General features: G+C 37.8%; 1 protein-coding gene and 1 long non-coding RNA gene across 3 annotated transcripts in view; one reads left to right on the top strand and one right to left on the bottom strand.

Annotated features, from left to right (window-relative positions):
* Window positions 1-1026, bottom strand: part of LOC129059947 (uncharacterized) — a 47792-nt gene extending 46766 nt beyond the window's left edge. For both annotated transcript variants that reach the window (XR_008526193.2, XR_008526194.2), the window contains exon 1: window positions 874-1026. This is a non-coding gene — a long non-coding RNA (uncharacterized LOC129059947). The remainder of the gene's footprint in view (window positions 1-873) is intronic.
* The window catches only part of SUPT3H (SPT3 homolog, SAGA and STAGA complex component), a 541480-nt gene that overhangs the window by 196485 nt on the left and 324101 nt on the right, over window positions 1-20894 (top strand).

Genomic DNA, 20894 nt, shown 5'->3' with positions numbered 1-20894 from the left:
TTCTAAGAAAGGGCCAATGGGTCAGATCTGTTGGCTCATGCCTGTAATCCCAGCACTTTGGGAGGCCAGTGCAGGAGGTTCACTTTAGCCCGTGAGTTCAAGACCACCTTGGGCAACATAGACCTCATCTCTAGCAAAAAAACAAAACAAAACAAAAACAACAAAAAACCAGAAAGAAAAGTGCCAATGATATTGCCACCCTCAAAGGTTTATTATACAATGAATACTTTTTCTACCTATTTTAAAGAACAAAAAGTCTGCAATGACGTGAACTCAAATTACCTATAAAAATGAGTACCATCATTTAAGGGTGGTAAGTGCCGAGGTACACAATGAGTACAGTAGAGGTGAGAACCAGCATTTGCTGAGAGTTTTTTTTTTTTTTAATCATGAAATGATGTTGAATTATGTTGAATGATTTTTCAGCATCAATTTATATGATCATATAAATATCTTTAGTTTGTAGACATGGTGGATTACATTGATTGATTTACAAATGTAACAGGATTGCTTGCCTGGAATAAATTACACTGATTATTGTAGACACAGTAGTTTCTCCTTATCTGTGCAGGATACATTCCAAGACCCCCAATGGATGCATTAAACCACAAATAGTAACAAACTTGATTGCTATAAATTAGAACACATTTCTATTCATGTCTTCCACAAATTTAATGCCTTTTCCACCTTCACTAAGCACTTATCATGCATTGTGGCCGTAACTTTTGCAGTTTGAGGTGGGACAGCAAAACTAGCAAGAAAATCTTTTTCCTTTTTCCCGATTTCATGAATAGAAGATTCGTTCTTACCATAAGTCTTAGCAATCTCAGCATAAGATTTCTTTCCTTTCCTTGTTAAATCAAGAAGTCTTACCTTTCCAATTTAAGAAACCACTTTATGGCATCTCTTTGGCAAATTGGAATTGCCAGCATCACTGCTGTTGCCCTTTGGGGTCATTATTAAATAACATAAGGATGACTTGAACACAACCGCTGTGATGCTGTGACAGTTGATCTGATAGAACTTAGAAGGCAGCAAAGTGACTAATGGGCAGGTAGCCTATAGAAGTGTGTACATGCTTAACAAAGGGGTGATTCATGTCCTGGGTGGGCCAGAGTGAGATTTCATCATGCTACCCAGAATGGTATGCAATTTAAAACTTATGAATTGTTTATTTCTTGAATTTTCCATGTAATATTTTCTGACCACAGTTGACAGTAGATAACTGAAACCTCAGAAAGTGAAACTATGGTGAGGGGGAACTGCTATAATTATTTTTCTATATTGCCAGACTTGATTTGCTAACAATTTGTTGATGATTTTGCATCTAAGTTCATGAGAAATATGGGTCTGTTATTTTCTGTTTTGTACTTCCCTTTGGTTTTGTTGTGCCTTGGTCTTTTTGTACTGTATTGTTTTGGTATAACAGTAATAATAATAGTTATAAAATCAGGTATTTCCCCTCATCCTTTATTTCCTGGAACAGATTATATAAAATTGATGTGTTTGGGATGAAAAGTGTCTTTTCCTCACTCTTAGGTCCTCACATCTTAGGTTCATGGCTAAGGCCGGTATAACAAAAGACAGATTAACAAGAGAAAAGATACATTTATATAATAGAAGTTTTACACGGCACATAGCCCTCATAAGGGAAAGGAACCTGAAGAAAGAGGTAAATCTGTGTGTGGGTTGTCTTTTTTTTTTTGGAAACAGAGTTTTGCCCTTGTCGCCCAGGCTGGAGTGCAATGGCACAATCTTGGCTCATTGCAACTTCTGCCTCCTGGGTTCAAGCAATTCTTCTGCCTTAGCCTCCTGAGTAGCTGAAATTACAAGCACCTGCCACCTGGCCCAGGTAATTTTTGTATTTTTAGTAGAGATGGCGTTTCGCCATGTTGGCCAGGCTGGTCCCGAGCTCCTGACCTCTGGTGATCCACCTGCCTCCGCCTCCCAAAGTGTTGGGATTACAGGCATGAGCCACTGCATCTGGCCATCTTTTTTTTTTCTTTTTTTTTTTTTTAAAGGCGAAAAAGTATCACCATGTTGCCCAGGCTGGACTCCTGGGCTCAAGGTATCTACTGGCCGCAGCCTCCCAAGTAGTTGGGGCTACAGGGGTGCACACTCTGTGCCTGGCCTAAACCTGTGTACTTTTAGTGCTAGGTTTGATGAAGAAGTGGATAGTGTGTGTATGACTGGATTAAAAAGTATGACCTAATGGTAATAAACCAGAGGGAACATAGCAAGCTGTTATTCAGATTCTTCTCTGTGACCCTAAATCATCAGAAATCAGGATGTTCCTTTCCTCTGAGTATAGGAAGGACACCTCTCAAACGAGGATCTTATGACTTGCTTCATGGGAATGTCAGAAAATCCTTTCTAGATTTTATGACCTGGGTCAGGGGAGAAGAGCTGGAGGAAGGTAAGAGTGGTCTACCTGCTTCTGAGATTTTCTCAAATTTTTCCAGCTTAAAATATTTTGGAGGAGTATGTACTGAACCTTATTAGATGTTAATTCTACTTTAAATCTGGTAGAAGTGTGGTAGAATTTTCCTGTGAAACTATCTGAGCCTGGAGATTTTTTCTGTCATCTCCACTCTAACATTGAGTGCTTCCAGTGAGTTCATTTGGGCTATTATATTTTCAGTTCTATAATTTCTATTTGGTTATTTTTTTAATTGTGTTTCTTCGCTGAGATTTTCCATTTTTTGAGAGAGATTTTTGAAGGTTTTTTGAAATACGTCTTTGATGGTTACTTTAAAATCCTGTCAGATAATTTAAACATTTGATTCATCTTAGTTTTGACATCTGTTGGTTGTTTTTTTCATTCATATTATGATTTCCTGGTTCTTGGGATGACAGTGATTTTTGGATATTATGAGGCTTTGAATGTTTTTTTTTGTTGTTGAAGTGTAACATGAGGGCTGGGTGAGTATATTCTCACCTTCCCACTGCCTGCCCTTTCCCCTAGTACCACTACAGCAAAGTGGGACAGTGACTTACATTGCCTTTGCAGATAGGATGTGGATGTTCACCTCCTCAGTCCACTGATGCCTTCTTGCGAAAGTGGTCTACCTCCCTTCCTGTTTGCCTCTGGTTTGAGTTTAACATTGGTCCCCTGCTGAGCCCACTGCTACAGGAGTAGGAGGGGAAAGTGGAGTGCCCACCAGCTCTGCATTCGTTCACCTTCTTTGGCTTCATTGGTACAAAGTGGGTTGGGACTCTGCTTCCCTCTGCTCTTTGCTGATCCTGATGGGTGGAGTGGAGAATAGGAGTGCTGAGTAGCCCTGTTTGACACTGCCTCTTCAGTCTGTCAGCGTGAAATAAATATATAGAGACAAGTCTCTAAGCAAAGGTTTTATTTGGAAATAATATACAGGAATTGCAGTTCAGAACACACAAAGTGGGGTAGCCCCTAGGTGTGTCTGAAGAACAAAGGAAAAGTCTGGGGCTTTATTGGGGGAACAGAGGAAGCTTATGTAATTTGTTTTGCAAGTTCATTGGTGTTGGCAATGTCTTGCAGGGGCTGGTGAATTCTGATTGGTGAGTGACAGTTTCTAGGTAAAACTTGTAAGCTTAAAGTTATGGCAGGCTGTTGCGGTTTTGGACAGGGCTTGTGAGATAGTTCCTAGAATGTTTTTCCCTAAGACTCCTCCCACTTTATTTTTGTTGGGTATGACAAAAAAATCTCCTTTGCATAATCAGTTTTCACAAGTCTCTTTGCTTCTGGGTAGGTATGGAGACTCAGCTTCATTGGGTATCAGTGACACCAGGGATAGGAGAAAAGTAGAATACTAATTAGCCCCCACTTGTACAGTCTCTTTGTTGCTGTCTGGTAGTTCAGGCTCAACTCTTTCCTGCGTCCCACTAACAACAGACATAGTGGTGATTAGCTGTGCTTTGGATTTCCTTCTTAGTAAAATCTCCTTGCTGCTGGGTCAGGATGGAGGCTTAGCTTGCTGCTGCACCCTGTAGACACTAATCAGTTGGAGGAATGCGATCCACAGAAGGGAATGTAAAATCAGTTCCTCCTGCTTCTGCCCCAGTGAAAGTACCCTCAGCCTATCTGGTAGATGATGGAAAATTAGCCTGCCAAACTTCCTGATTGACTACTGTTGGGTAAGTTAGGCTACCTGCAAGGACGGAATAGGTTAGAGATTTTTGGAGTGGAAATTTAATGTACCATTTGGCCTGCTGAAAGTGGGTGGTAAAGCTGTTTTTCCATTGATGATTGGCTGAAGTCAGGCAGATACTGCCAAAAATGCTTTTTGTTGTTTGCCCACCCTTTTTCTGATCATTGCTTTGCTAGTTAGGAACAGGCTTTCCTTGGAGCTTTTTTTTTTTTTTCCTCTGCCTGTTGGTGGTTCTACATCGGAGTCTTCTGTATCACCCTGTTTGGGATATATGGGAGGCAGTAAGGAGACGCAGGGGACTCATTGCCATGTTATTTATCAAATAGTGACATCCCTAGGCAGCCAGCCTTCTTTTTTCCTACCTTTCAGCCATGTCCTGTGCTTTTCTTGTTGTGTTGTGTTTTGGGTTTTTTAGTTGTAAGAGAAACGACCTGGGAGCTCTGGGGCTTTCCACGTTGATGCAGCCAGAGAGCCTTCAAAATATTGTTTTTGTTCACATAGAAGCACTCAAAAATAAAATTAAATCTCATTATTATAGTGGAGTAATACTTGGTGAGAATTTTTTCCATGAAGATTTTCATCAATTTGTACATTGGGCTATGATTCACTATTACCATTTCCCCTGTTAGAATAACAGGATTATTTTCCTATAAAAAAAGGAGTGCTTTGTCTTTTAATGTGGTAAAATATATATAACATAAAATTTATAATTTAACCATTTTTAAGCATACAGTTCAGAGGCATTACATTCATGATGTTGTGCAATCATCACACTGTTTCTAAAACTTAAAAAGATTTATGGACTTTTTTTTAAGAAGTTTTAAGTTTACAGAAAAATGTAAAGGAAGTATAGAGTGTTTCCATGTACTCTCTCCTTCCCCCACTTATTAACGTCTTGCATTAGTGTGATGTGTTTGTTAAAACTGATGAGCCAAATACATCCTGTATGTTCTGACAAATGTATGACATGTATCCACCATTACAGTATCATACAAAATAGTTTCACTGTGCTAAAAATTGTTTGTGTCTACCTGTTCATCCCTTCATCTTTCGCTTCCTCATCCCCCACCAACCCCTAACAACCAATGATCTTTTTACCATCTCCATCGTTTTGCTTTTTTCAGAATGTTGTATCAGAATCAAGCAGTAGGTATCCTTTTCAGATTGGCTTCTTTGACTTAGCAAGGTACGTTTAAGGTTCTTCTGTGTCTTTGTGGCTTAATAAACTTTTTGTTACTGAATATTTTCCAAAGCACTCTCATTATACTTGATATTATTTGGATGTGTGTCCCCTCCAAATCTCGTTGAAATGTGATCCCCAGTGTTGGAGGCGGGGCCTAGTGGGAGTTGTTGATCATGGGATGGGATCCCTCATGAATGGCGTGCTACCATCCACTTGGTGATGAGTGAGTTCTTACTCTGAGTTCACGTAAGATCTGGTTGTTTAAAAGCTTGTGGGACCTTTTTCTTCTCTCTTTTGCTCCCTCTCTTGCCTTATGATGTACCTGCTCCCACTTCACCTTCTGCTATGAGTAAATTTGTTTATATTTTCATTATAAATTATCTAGTCTCAGTTACTTATGTACGTTACTTATGCAACGTGAAGATGGACTAACACGATAGCTAACAGAAACTCTGTATACATTCTGCAGTTACTTTCCATTTCTCTCTCCCCCCAGCTTTTGGTAACCACTAACTTACTTTGTCTCTATCAATTTGCCTATTCTAGATACTTTATATAAGTGGAGTCATACAATATTTGTCTTCTTGTGTCTGGCTTATTTTACTTAGTACAGTGCCCTCAAGGTTCATTTATGTTGTAGCATTATCACTACTTCATTCTTTTTGTGGCTGAATAATATTGTATGCATATACCACATTTCGTTTATCCATTCACCTTTTCACACTTAGGTTGTTGCCACCTTTTGGCTATTTATTGTGAATAATGCTGCAGTGAACATTGATATACAAATACCCATGTATGTCTGCAGTTCTTTGCATATATAACTAGGAGTGGAATTGATGGATCTTATGGTAATTACATGTTTAACCTTTTGAGGAACCACCCAGCTGTTTTGACAATGACTGGACCATTTTGTATTTCCACCAGCAATGTAAGAGGATTCAAGTTCCTCCACAACAGGCCAACACTTGTTATTTTCCTTTTTGTTTAAATAGACATCCTGGTAGGTATGTAGTTGTATCTCATTGTGTTTCTGTGTGTATGGCTTTTTATGTTCAAAGTAACGATAAGTCATCCAAAAAAGAAATACAGCCTTCCATTCCTGTCCTGTGTAGATAAGAGACTTCATATTAAGCTTTCATAGGTCAAATACCATATAGGAATTACCACTTAAAAATTGAAACCTTTTGCAGTGAACCTAAAACTGCTCTAAAAAAGTGTATTTAAAAAAGAAAGGCAGGCCAGGTGCGGTGGCTCACGCCTGTAATCCCAGCCCTTTGGGAGGCTGAGGCGGGCAGATCACCTGAGGTCAGAAGTTTGTGATCAGCCTGGCTAGCGTGGTGAAACCTCATCTCTACTAAAAATACAAAAATTAGCCAGGCATGGGGGTGGGTGCCTGTAATCCCAGCTACCTGGAGGGCTTGAAGCATGAGAATCACTTGAACCTGGGAGGCGGAGGTTGCAGTGAGTCGAGATTGCGCCAGTGCACTCCAGCTTGGGGGTTAGAGTGAGACTCTGTCTCTCAAAATAAATAAATAAAAAATAAAAATAAAAAAGGCAAACAAATGAGCTATTTCTCTATAAGCTCTATGGGACAGTAACAGCAGTTGTGGCTCCTTCAGAATACTCAACACTGAACGTTGGAATTTTGTTACAGGCATCAGCTCCTTCTATTATGAATACCTTTTGAAGACATCAGCTCCAGCACCTTTGGTGCATAAAAATTTATTAAGGTAAAGTACAATAAAAAAGGAAACGTATTATGATTATGTTCAGAGAAAATGGATGGACTTACTCTCAACCACTGTGCCTTTGAGAATACAACTAGTATTTATTTTCAAAGCATAAATTTACTTAGCACTTTCAAAAGCAGTTTTATTAGACAAGATATAGTTTTAAATACCAATCTTAGACCAAGGTGAGCAATCAGATTGAGTCATTGCTTAGGAGATACAAAATAAATTCAGTTATATTGGAGATATCTGCTAGGAAGAAATTCCCTTCACCTTCTTCCCAAAGATTCTAAAGTAATTCAAAGGAAATCAGCCAGTCTAGCAATAAGCTTGATGTCACATGAGAATAACTGTTATCTATAAAGAGAAGCTTTGAATCATGGAGTTAATCTGTTTCTCAGTATAAGCTTATTTTTAATATAGTTTATCCAAATTCTAAATAGGATTTCATAAAACTTTGGGTTCCATAATACGTAGCCTAAAAATTACCATTTTTTTTTTTAATATCACTTAAGTCTGCCTCAGGGCCTAGCACCATGGTATGGTATTCATGTAGGATGCCTTCAAAATCTGTTAGTTTATTTAATAAACTCGTGAGTACTGCTGTTAGTCAAAAACCCAAACCTCTGCCATTTAGGAGCTGATATGGTTAGGCTTTGTGTCCACACCCATATCTCATCTTGAATTGTAATCCCCGTAATCCCCATGTGAAGGGAGAGACCAGGTGGAGGTAATTGAATCATGGGGGCAGTTTCCCCCATGCTGTTCTCGTGATCCCCGTTAGCTCAGCACTTCTTCCTGCTGTCTTGTGAAGAAAGTGCCTTGCTTCCCCGTTGCCTTCCACCGTGACTGTTTAAGTTTCCTGAGGCCTCCCCAGCCATGCTGAACGGTGAATCAGTTAAACCTCTTTCCTTTATAAATTACTCAGTCTCGGGCAGTTTTTTGTAGCAGTGTGAGAACGGACTAATATAGCAGTTTAATCTAGTAATAAAAGATTATATGTGCACACACACACATCTACAAACATATATGGTATATATATACACAAACAATTTTTATTAGATGTTAAGTGATATAGTAGGAAGTTCTATGTAAATAAATAACTCAATCTAGTATTAAGCAAAAATGTGGACAAGGAAGTGACATTTAATTTTTTTTATTTTTTATTTTTTATTTTATTATTTTTTTTTATTTATTATTTTTTTTTTTAGTGATGAGGGCTCACTATGTTGCCCAGGCTGGATTTGAACTCCTGGGCTCAAGTGATCCTCTCACCTTGACCTCCCGAGTAGCTGGGACTCCAGGCGTGAGTTACCATGCCTGGTTTAGAAGTGACATTTTAGACAAATCATGTGTAAGGAGAAATTAATGAAGATACTGCAGATAGGTATTTCAAAGAATGGCTATTTTTATTTTTATTCTATACCTAATTCAGTCTAACAGAATTTCTGTATATATATATGTGCAAAACTTTTGGGGAATATAATTTAGTTTCAGAACATCAGGAAGATGAGATATAATATAAAAACTTTTTTATAAATGTTGCTCTAAAATAGCATGTTACTACAGACTGTATGTTCTTCTTTTAGAGTATTTTGTAAAGGTGCTGTTTTATAGCTCATAAAAGTGAAAGCTGTTTTAAGCAGTTAGCATTGTGCACCATTATGGCTGTTGATGTTCCTGTTGCCCAATTTTTCTGTTATTCACCTCACTTTATGCTCAATGATTCTTAACCTGCCGCATGGTCTGTCTTAGATTTGGAGCATAGATTATAGATTTGAAAGAAAGAGGTCAGAATCTTTTATAATAATATACTTAAATACCCTTGTGTCATAAGAGAGGAACCAAACTCCAGAGATGTAAAAGATTAATTTCTAATTTATTTAGAGAAAGGCCATACACTCCTGCTTTATAACTAGAATGTGTCTTTATGCCTGTTGACAAACCTGAGGATCACATCAATGGGTAATCTTGCCTATGATCACATAGAACGTTAATGGGACAACCCAGATTAAAACTGTTGACTCTTAACCACTGTAACCACTGTTCAGTACTTAGCCAAGAAAAGCTGCACATTGAAAAGTCTTTTTCAGGTTTCTTCACTTTTTGATGTTGAAGCCTCATTGCTGAAGTGAGCTAGAGTGAAAGGTTAGAGTCAGGTGGATTCTATTTATCCCTGAATGAAAGAATTACTGGGTCAGATCCCCAAGCAAACCGTTGTGGCCACGAGCAGATGCACTATTTTCCAGTAACTCTTTGGGCAGCAGGGGCACAAAGGTAAAAAGGCAGAGGGCAGTGGCGTGAGTAGAACAATAAAGTAGGTATTGATAGTGCAAGGTGAGCAGTACTGTAAAATTTTTTTGATTATACATGGTGGGGGCATCAGTGATGTCTTCCCCCAAAAGAGGACAGTTAAATTCAATTTTGCTATTGGCATGACTTGAAGAAGTGTTAATGCCTCTGCAGCATCTGTCTCTTAGGCTTTTGAAGTATATATGTGGCCTTTTCTGGCTCTATGCTGATAAGTTCTCCCCAACACCAAGATTTCAAGTCTCAGTTGACAGAGTATGGTTTACAGTTATTGGTTTAGAACCATTTGAAATAATCAAACTTCTGCATCTACTACAGGTGTCAGATGTCAGTGATAAAATCATTTAATGAAAAGTGGTTGGCTTTCTCAGGAAAAAGAGATCAGCTCTGGCATTTGGTAAACCTGATTTGATTTAAATCCTGCTCCTATAGTGTGTGACCATGGATAAAGCAGATAATCTCTGTGAAACACTAGTTTTGTAGATTAAATGAGATTATGTTTATAAAGCTCTTAGCACAGTGCCTGATATATACTCAGTACCGTGTTAACTGCTTTTATTAATAAAATGAGCTTGTATTTGTAATTGCAAAAATGTAATGGTTACCACATGTTACCTTTGATACTAAGTGTGCCTCAAATAGTGGGGAAAATGTTCTGTTTAAGTTTATATAAGATTTATAATATTTCAAGTAGTAACCATAAATTTAAACCTGTGTGAAGAAACAAGAATTAACATTCTTATTTTGGTGATAGATATTAAAACAGTGTTTTTTGAAGAAATCCACAAAGAATTTACCAATAGAGTTCTTCAGTGTGTGTATCAGGATGTTTGGTGTTTGATTATTTGTATGTACCTTCTCCAGGACTTGGAAATCTATATGCTTTGTTTACATCTTTATTTCATCACATACGGAAGCGGAGAAGTTTTTGATAAAGGAATTTTTGTCTCATTGATATTTTTCAGATTTTTATCTGTTGAAGGATAGCCAATATCATTCCTCAACTACTAATTTTTAAAAATATCTGGGCCGGGTGTGGTGGCTCACACCTGTAATCCCAGCACTTTGGGAGGCCGAGATGGGCGGATCACGAGGTCAGGAGTTCGAGACCAGCCTGGCCAACGTGGTGAAACCCCATCTCTAATAAAAATACAAAAATTAGCTGGGCACGGTGGTGTGCACCTGTAGTCCCAGCTACTTGGGAGGCTGAGACAGGAGAATCACTTGAACCCGGGAGGCTGAGACAGGAGAATCACTTGAACCCGGGAGGCAGAGGTTGTAGCGAGCTGAGATCACGCCACTGCACTCCAGCCTGGGCAACAGAGCAGACTCCATTTCAAAAAAAAAAAAAAAAAATCCATCTATCTATCTTTAAGGGTTTATCTTCAGACTTTTTTTTCCCTTTTTTCAGGCATATTGGGTTTCTATTCAATCATAAATCATCAATTGTGTTCCTATTTAATCATAAATCAAGCTGCATTCCCTGGATTCAAAGAGTTTACGCTCTGAGATGGTCAGGATTGTTACAGATAAATAGAGGATAATGTAAGGATAATATTTTATAGACTATGAAGATAAAATAGGGCTGGTCACAGTGGCTCATGCCTGTAATCCCAGCACTTTGGGAGGCCAAGGGGGGAGGATCATGAGGTCCAGAGATCAAGACCATTCTGGCCAACATGGTGAAACCCCATCTCTACTAAAAGTACAAAAATTAGCTGGGTGTGGTGGCGTGCGCCTATAGTCCCAGCTACTCTGGAGGCTGAGGGAGGAGAATCGCTTGAACCCAGGAGATGGAGGTTGCAGTGAGCCGAGACTGCACCACTGCACTCCAGCCTGGTGACAGAGTGAGACTCTGTCTCAAAGAGAAAAAAAAAAAGATAAATAAATGACCATATTCCATTGGAATCCCATCACTTTTTAAAAAGTGAGTGGAGGCCAGGTGCAGTGGCTCACGCATGTAATCCCAGCACTTTGGGAGGCAGAGGAGGCCTGATCACGAGGTCAAGAGTTCAAGACCAGCCTGGCCACCATGGTGAAACCCCGTCTCTACTTAAAATACAAAAATTAGCCAGGCGTGGTGGTGCATGCCTTTAGTCCCAGCTACTTAGGAGGCTGAGGCAGGAGAATCGCTTGAACCTGGGCGGCAGAGGTTGCAGTGAGCTGAGATCACACCACTGCACTCCAGCCTGAGTGACAGAGCGAGTCTGTCAAAAAAAAAAAAAAAAAAAAAAAGCAAGTGGAATTTTTGTTAATGCCTTACCAGAAGGGCATGATTTCAAATAGTCATCTGCATTTTATGACAGCTAGGTGTTGGTATTACATAAGATCATAATCTACTTTTATCAGTCTTGAAGTGACTCACTGTTCAATTTGGGGACACTGGCTTGAAAGGTCCTCTTCAGTTATAAGGCATGAAAATACCATGGTGGTTTTGGGTTTTGATTAAAAATAGCATGTACTGATTTTTGTGTAGGTGTACTTACCATATTTGTTTATATTTATTTGGTGTTGGTATTGCCTTTATTTCTAGCAAATATTTCTGAAGAGTATTTTTGCCTTGTTTATGTTGTAAAACACTGAAACAACAAAACTGAATGTATAAATTTATACACGATTTATAATGTTAAATAAGGTATTCATTTTAGAAAATAATATGACAGGTTGCTTTTTTTCTTTGATTTTATGTATCTTCTGATAAATCAATGCCCTGAGATTAAATAAAATTTGTTTTCATCATCTTAATGCTCATGCTCAAAACTAATATAGATACAAAAAATGAATACATTTCAGAAATTTGGACAGTTAGTAGAAATTAAAATACACCAGTAGCTAACATGCATATAACATTTTGCAATTTATAGAACCAGTATGTCCTTTTGATTCCACCGCCAATATGATAAGGGAATGTTACTGTCTCAGAGCACTTACTTGACTTGCCTGTATCATAGCACTTTGATACTACCAAGACGTTTGGCTCTAGATTCCATGTTCTTTCTATATTCCTCAAGGAAGTGTCTTGATTTTAAAATTATTGTCATGAATATTGGACTTATGATATCACAGAATTAAGTTATATGACATTCCAATGCATTTTGGAAAAGAAAACAGAAATTATGCTAGCATTCTTATGTTAATAGTTAGAAATGACAGCTGTGGAGAAACGTTAGGACCTATGGAAGTAAAAGTAATTGTAGGATCCAAGTTAAGTAAAAGCCAATTGCCATATTCACATTCTGAACACAAATTCAAGGGACTCTACCAGTTCAGAATTTTAAATAAAAAGAAAAAGAAAAAAAGAAAACGAACCTAAACACCCTTGGTAGTCATTTTTATTTCAGTAATGATAAACTAACACACCTTTTAAAGATTGTGATAAACTACACAGATGGGCTTTAATTCCCTTAAACAGAATTTCGCTGAACTGATTTCAGCTACAGGGGATTTGTGGATGTAGTCAACAGTCAATGAACATAAACATTTTATTTGGCTGGAGAGGGCAGAGAGGTTTTTCTGTAGAAAGGAGTGTGGGGATATGCTCTTTATTTGTAGACTGAGGAAAATTTCATGTTACTGTTTTGTTTTGATCCAGAAAAAATTGAGGAAACACAAAGTACTGCTCAAAGTTTTTAATTGTCTTTAATTCAGCAAGACTCATATTTGCAGCCAGTGTAGAACAATGCCTATAGAATTATTCAGAAATGATTTTTTCTTGTTCTGTCAGCCCTAGGAACGATAATAACATCTCTGTAGCTATTACAAATATTGATAGTTTGCACTTTTAAGAGTTAAATTTTCTTACCTAGAAGTCTACGAAGAGTTGTTTTTTAAATCATAGCCTGTCCTAAATCAAAGTGAGGCAACTATTAACTTTCTGTGTTGAAAGGGAGAAGTGGGAAGTATGAAGGCAAGCTCCAGGAGTCTGACTTAATGTGTGACCATTCCTACCCCCTGGGGCTGTGCCCTGTGGATCTATTTTGAGCTGCCAGACTCAAAAGTAAATAATTTTATTTAGCATCTTCTTTATATAATGGTTTGAACCTTAACTTTGTAAGTTAAAAAAATGACATTGCAAGCAGTATATCCTCTTAACTGATTTTATATTCATATACTTTGACTACCGTCCTTGAAATCATAGGATGAATCTTAGAGATTTTAAATGTATTACTGTTCTGGCTAGAAAATAATAAAACTACAACATTTTACGGAAAGAGGCTCTTAGATTTATTAACATTGCTCATCAAGGAGCTATCGCAGAATAATCTGAAGAGCTTTTCCACAAATTTCTCCAGATAATTTGATTGGATATTTTTATACAAAATGCTTTTAAAAGACTCTAAACTTTGATATTAAATTGGAAGCAAGTTTACAATAGGACCCGAACATATAAAAAAATTTTTTTTATGTTCAAGCAATATTTTGGATAGTTCTTACAATAAATATAATAAATGCTTTTTTAATGAATAATTCTGATTTGGAATAACGTAGCATCTAGTGCTGCATACAGTTGGATCATAGTGAATGTTTATTTTGTCTGGGAGCCTTTTTTACAATTTTAAGTATAAATTTAATATTCCTCATAATTTAGAATAATTTTAACAATTTAGAATGATTTTTATTTCCCCAGAATAATTGGTTTGCATTATGTGTAACAGCAGCAGAGTTGTTGAATCTGAAAATAAGAATGCATTTGAGTAGTAAAAAATCACCCATGGAGTTTATGTGAGACCAAATTATACCACTAATTTTGGCTTAATTTTTTCCCTCATATGTAAATGAATGAGTTGGGCTAGATTTCAACTCTAAAATTTTATGAATGTTTTTGTAGTTATAAAGAAAAATATATGGACTCTAATTGTATGCTCGTTTATCATCCTTTTTAAAATTCTCTGATCCATTACAATCAGACTTCATACTCATCACTACATTAAAATCAATCATTCATTCAAAGTTCAACAGTGCCACTGGAATTAACGAGTCCAGTTGTGTTTCTTCAGCACCAGAGAGCAGAATCTGATCAGTTTTTGACAACTTCCTGGCTGATTTTTTGAAAAAATTTAAGTCTCTTTATGACATTGAATGGCATCGAAGGCCCTTAACAGTTTAAGCTAAGCTTTCTCTTTTGCTCTTAGCTCTGGTAGCAAAACACTTTTCTTTCCCATACTATGCCAGGTGCATGTATACTTACCTCTCATTGCTCACAGTGTTCACTTTACCTGGAAACAACCAGAATCCAACTTTCTCTGGCCCAGATTTACCTGAGCTTCATGGAATCAGAGATTTAGGCTCAGGGTTTATAAGTAATTTAAAAACAGATGCAGCCAGGATTTTACCTCAGGTCTTACTGATTTACTGTGTGATTCCCAAATATCTGAGATAGGTCTCAGTCATTTTAGAAAGTGTATTTTGCCAGGGTTAAGGATGTACCTGTGACATAGCCTCAGGAGGTCCTGAGAACATGTGCCCAAGATGGTCGGGATACAGCTTACTTTTATACATTTTGGGGAGACATGAGTGCCAATGTGACATTCAAGGAAATGCTGATTGGACCATTTTGGGTTTTGGATTTTTGGATTAGGGATGCTGAACCAGTATAATGCAAATATTCCAAAATTCGAGAAAATTTGAAATCTGAAACACTTCCAATCCCAAGCATTTTGGATAACGGATATTTAGCCCGTTACTGTATCCTAGCATAAATTGTGAGATTCCTAGAAAGCAGTAGTGCCCTGAAGAATACAGGTAAACAATTTTCCAAACAAACTAAAAGCAAAAGAGCATAATTGATTCTTTGGTGAGAGGTACACTTTCATATGATGTAAGAAGTGAACTTTGCCAGGCACGGTGGCTCACACCTGTAATTCCAGCACTTTGGGAGGCCGAGGTGGGTGGATCACCTGAGGTCAGAAGTTCGAGACCAGCCTGACCAACGTAGAGAAACCCCGTCTCTACTAAAAATACAAAGTTAGCCAGGCATGGTAGCACATTCCCATAATCCCAGCTACTCGGAAGGTTGAGGCAGGAGAATCACTTGAACCCGAGAGGCGGAGGTTGCAGTGAGCCGAGATAGAGCCATTACACTCCAGCCTGGGCAGCAAGAGTGAAACTCCGTCTAAAACAAAAAAGAAAAAAAAATAAAGAAGTGAACTTATTTTGCCAGTGTCAGAGTCAAAACTTGAGTGAAGATATTACTGTGTTTCATCAAAGTTAAGTAAATATTTCTCTCAATGTTTTTCATCCTCTAAATTTTCCTTATTCCAGCTAGAAAAAAAAAATGCCAAAATCACAAGTCTCTTGTGTCCTAGAAGTTTTCATTGAGGGTGACAATTCCTAAGGTAAAAAAATGTTGAGTTTGACCAAAAGATACAGATGATCAAAACATTAATTATGAAGCAGAAAATATAACACATAAGCAAAGACAGAAAAAGGATAAGAAAAATTCACTCCCCACCTTCAATTGGCCTTACTACCAAAAATTACTTCAAAAAGGTTTCTTAATATGACTTCATCTTAATCTCTCACATAGGGATAAGAATTCTAGAAACTTCACAGGAAAGATAAGTGCTTAGTTATCATTTAATAAGCCCATTCAGAGCAGTGGAGCCAGGAGTAAAGTTCCAAGAGAAATTCCAGGAGACCATCAGACTTTGGTATACTTGGAAAGGATTCTTCCGGTTGCTGTCACTTCTTTTCCTCTTTGTTCTTGCCATTCATTAGGTTAAAGTGAGAAGAAACCAATGACTTTGGCTAGGTTTTACAGTACCTACACTTCTGTCCATTAAGCCCTTAGCCCATTTGAGGAATCCTACCCAGGAGCACTCATATTACAAGGTTGTGTCTTTTCAGAGATCTTAATGTGCTCCTGGAAATTCAAATTTAAGGTTTTTTATTAAAAAATTATTTGATTACTTTATTGGGTATATATGTATAAGAGTGGAATTGGAATTGCTTGGTCATGTAGTGTATGTTTACTGTTTAAAAAACTGCCAAAGTATTTTCCAAAGTGGGGTACAACTTTACTTCCCTGCAAGCAATGCATGAGAGTTCTAGTTACTCATATCTTCGCCAACACTTGCGCTTGTCAGTCTTTTAACTTTTAGCCATTCTAGTGGGTATGTAATGGTGTGTAAGTGTTGTTTTAATTTGCATTCCCTAATGACTAATCATGTTGGATATCTTTTCATGTCCTTCTTAGCCATTCAGATATCTTCATTTGTGAAGTGTTTATTCAAATCCTAAATTCAGTTTTTATTTTTGGGGATTTTGCTTTTTGTTTTATCCTTTTACTGAGTCGTGATATTACTCTTCTCTTTTCTCTCCTTTTTCTCCCTCCTCTTCTCTCCCCTCTTTTTTTTTTTTTTTTTTTTTTTTTTGATGGAGTCTTGCTCTGTCGCCCAGGCTGGAGTGCAGTGGCCCAATCTCTGCTCACTGCAAGCTCTGCCTCCTGGGTTCACGCCAGTCTCCTGCCTCAGCCTCCCGAGTAGCTGGGACTATAGGTGCCTGCCACTATGCCTAATTTTTTGCATTTTTTAGTAGAGACAGGGTTCACTGTGTTAGCCAGGATGGTCTCAATCTCCTGACCTTGTGATCCTCCTGCGTTGGCCTCCCAAAGTGCTGGGATTACAGGCGTGAGCCGTCGCACCTGGCCCTCTCTCCGCTTTTTGAGACAAGGTCTCACTATGTCACCCAGGCTGAAGTGCAGCATTGCAATCACGCTCACTGCAGCCATAAGCTCCCAGACGCAAGCAATCTTGTCACCTCAGCCTCTTAAGTAGCTGGGACCACAAGCGCGTGCCACCACCTCCAGCTAATTTTTAAATTTTTTGTAGAGATGACATCTCCCTGTGTTACCTTGGCTGGTCTTGAATTCCTGGGCTCAAGTGATTCTCCTCCCTTGGCTTCCCAAAGTGCTAGGATTGCAGGCGTGAGCCACTGTGCCTGGCCTACATTTCTTTATTTCGTCTAGATTTCTTTATTTAGTCTAGATACACGTCTTTTATCAGGTATGTGTTTTACATGTATTTTCCTCCAATATGCATCTTATTTTTTCTCTTTCTGGGATTACAGTTTTACCTATGTTAGATCATTTAGTATTTTCTCACAGCTCTTGTGTTCTCTGTTCCCTTTCTTTCAGTCTTTTTTTCCCCCTTTGTTTATCAGTTTAGATCACTTTTGTTCACTTGTCTTTATGTTTTTGGATTCTTCCCTTAGCTATATCCTTACTGTTAATAAGCTCATCTAATGAATTTATCTCTGATGTTCTGTTTTTTATTCTTAGCACTTTCATTTGATTTTTTTTATGTTTTGTTTCTCATTTGCAATCCTTCTTCTCTGCATATTGGGCCCTTTTCCACTAGGACCTTTAACATATTAATACTAGTTAATTTAAAGCTTTTATACAATATTTCCAACATCTGGATTATCTCTGATACTAGATATGTTGATAACTTTATCTTTTGGCAATGGTTGTATTTTTGCATTTCATAATTTTTTATTTGGAATGCTGGATAATGCTTTTAAATGAACAGTATAGATTGTGCTAAAGAGTATTTACTCCTGGAAATAGGCTCATTTCTTCTTCTACTAACTGTGAATGGTAGGGTCAATCAGTAGTTGAGCTATTTTGGATTTTGGTGTTGCTACGTTCATTTTTAGTACACCAGGCTTCAGTCTTCTCCAGTAGAAAAAATGTTACCTAGTGCTTAGTATGAGCTCTTTGGTACTGGTGGTTTTTCTCAATGTTCCAGCTCTTTTAGGATAGCTTTCATCAGTGCCTGTAGGGTTGCACCACAGACAGGGAATTTCTGTCTGTGCTCTTGCTCTTCCCCTAGCAGTAAACTGCTGTTCCTTGTTATTGGATGTGAGCCTTGCGGTGGGGACAGAATGGAAATTTCTTAGTTCTCAACCTTAATCTTAGGTGGGCCCTGCATACATGTGCCTTGGGGGTGTGACGTTCTCTGTGTATGTGCCTTACCCTCCTATGCAATCAAACGTTGCCTTGTATCTTTGGGGTCTTGGGCTTTAGATGACTTCTGCTAAAGTCTTGACCCAAAGTTTCATGCTTCTTCTCTGGTGGCTTAAACTTTTGTTTGGTATGAGAGAACAGTTATTGTGGATCTCTACATCCTAAAGTAGAAGCAGAACTTCCGAAAAATTTTACTATACTTTTTAAAATATGAAAAAAGTGGGATGAATTTTTATGACAAAATATAAGTTCACAAAGAAATACCTATTTATGGCAAGCTGCTTTGTGAAACACTCCTCAGACTTTCTGGTATACATGTTTGTCTTCTCTGACCTTAGGGGAACTTTTGTGGAAACTTTGAGAAGTACCAAGTCTTAGGCCAAGCAAAAAACAAAGGCAGAAAAACCCACCTTAAAACACTGGTGAGTCATCAATGAGGCAGACACTTGTAGGTTGACTAACGAAGCACTCATTGCCTAACACCTCTCCTGTCTACCTGTATAAAGGAGACTGGAAACGCTAAATACAGTCAATTTTTGTAACTCTTGGTAGTTAGATTCTGTAAAGTCACCATGATGACTGAATTAGCAGATTCTGAACTATTGCTCCTAAGGAAAATATGAACAAACACACATACACACACACGTTTCATGTAGGCTATATAATCTTAATCCTGAAAACTACTCATCCTGGTAGAGTCTCTCTTTATTTAACAAAAGAGAAACTGAGGCTCAGAGTGTTAACTGACTTTCTGATGCCCCATGAATAGGTCCCAGATTTGGAATTCAAACTCGTTCAGCTGGTTCTAGAGCTGGAGCTACTTGCACTACACTGCGCTGCCCCCAACAGGCTCTGTCTTCTGGTGGTCATCTCTGTGTGAGAGCTGAAACAAGAAGGCAGGGTGTCTCCTTGTTAGACCTTAGCTGGGAATATGTGTATCAGCTACTCAGATTTTTCACTGCTCTACATGTTTGCTAATGATCATGAAAACACAGCAAGTACTGATTTTGGGGTTACAAGTAAATTTTGGTGAGCAGGCTGATTCACAAATATGGGATTGCAAATAATAAGGATCAACTTTTTACTTTTTAAATCTCCATAATAATTAGGGGTAGGTATGTGACAGAGTTCTTCTGGTTAAAGGTAAGTAATTAAATGTATGCTGAGGACCTCTTGCTTTTTTTTTTTTTTTTTTTATGAAAGTGACAAGTGGTGCTGCATCACCCTTTTCTTTCTGATTTAATGTTGTTTTGAGTTGAAAAGTATGGCAGTGATCCTCTGACAACAAGGTAACAAGTATAAACATGAAAAGCAGGGCTGTAAGGGAAAAGATAGTGGTCCTTGGTTATAGCAATGAGCAGCTAAACCCATCCTAGCAACCACCTACCGACAGTCATTTTAATTGAGAAAAATAACTATCTACATATTTAAGCTGCTGTTGGTTAAGCTTACTGTTATTTGGAAAAGAATGATTTCCAATTGACATAGCCAATAATCCAGCTTTTACATAAGTTTTTTTAAAAATAGAAAGTTAATGTATTTACTGGCAGTCGATTATGCTCACTACTTTACATATGTAATACTTATGTACTATATTAGATAGAAGATTATTTTAACTGGCTGTATTCTTGACCAGATTTAGGTAACAGTAAATTACCTAAATGCTAAGTTAAGTGCAGTATTGTAGTGCATTTCCTTTGATAATCACAATCAACAATGCAATTAGCAGTGAAATGAATTGTACCAACTTGAGCTTTGTCTTTCATGACATTGTTACTTTGAGTCATTAGTAATGCAGTGCAAAGCTTTTTAAGTTGTTTCCAGTTATCTGCAGTTCACCTAGAAAGATTGGAAATACAGAAACTAGTGCTCAAGAATTCCATATTGCTCACTAATGTTTTAGCTATGTAATCTCCCCACTTCTCTTGCAATATATGTGTTGTTCTGTAATTTCATAGGCCAGCAAAAGATCTTTGAACATCAGTTGTTCTTGTGCTCTATCAAAACAAGAAAATAATTGTAACTTCACAGCCTACAGATCTCCAGGGATGCAGACAGTCTTTGGAATATACTCTAGTCTTTAACTTCTTGAGCGATCAAATAATCTTATATTTAAGTGAAGTTTCTCCTTTTATTTGAAGTCATTTTCCCCCCTTTGATCTTCATTGATTATAGACAGTTCATTATTCTTATCATGAAAATAATTTATATATTATCTATCACTATGAACAAGCATCATTACTCTTAGAAAAGAATGAGCATTTTAAGGGACTTGAAGTCTCTTCTTGACTGTCTCCCTTGAACCACCTGGAGAAGACATCTCATAGAGTTGTAAACACTTTAAGGTTAGGTACTGCCTCTTACCTTTATATCCTCAACTGTTAGCACATGGCCTTAAATAGGGAGTTTTATACCCATTTGTTGAGTCTAATTGTCTTTAATTTGTATATAATGTTTTGGTTCTTGTTTTAGAGTTGGGGTTTTGCACTGTTTCCCAGGCTGGAATGCAGTGGCATGATCTTGGCTCACTGGAGCCTCAAACCTCTGGGTTTAAGTGTTCCTCCTGCCTCAGTCTC

Source organism: Pongo abelii, chromosome 5 (genome assembly GCF_028885655.2).
Source record: "Pongo abelii isolate AG06213 chromosome 5, NHGRI_mPonAbe1-v2.0_pri, whole genome shotgun sequence".
In the NCBI taxonomy this organism is placed as follows: Eukaryota; Metazoa; Chordata; class Mammalia; order Primates; family Hominidae; genus Pongo; species Pongo abelii.
The sequence above is the reverse complement of the archived record's forward strand: the minus strand, read 5'-3'. Positions and strand labels throughout refer to the sequence as shown.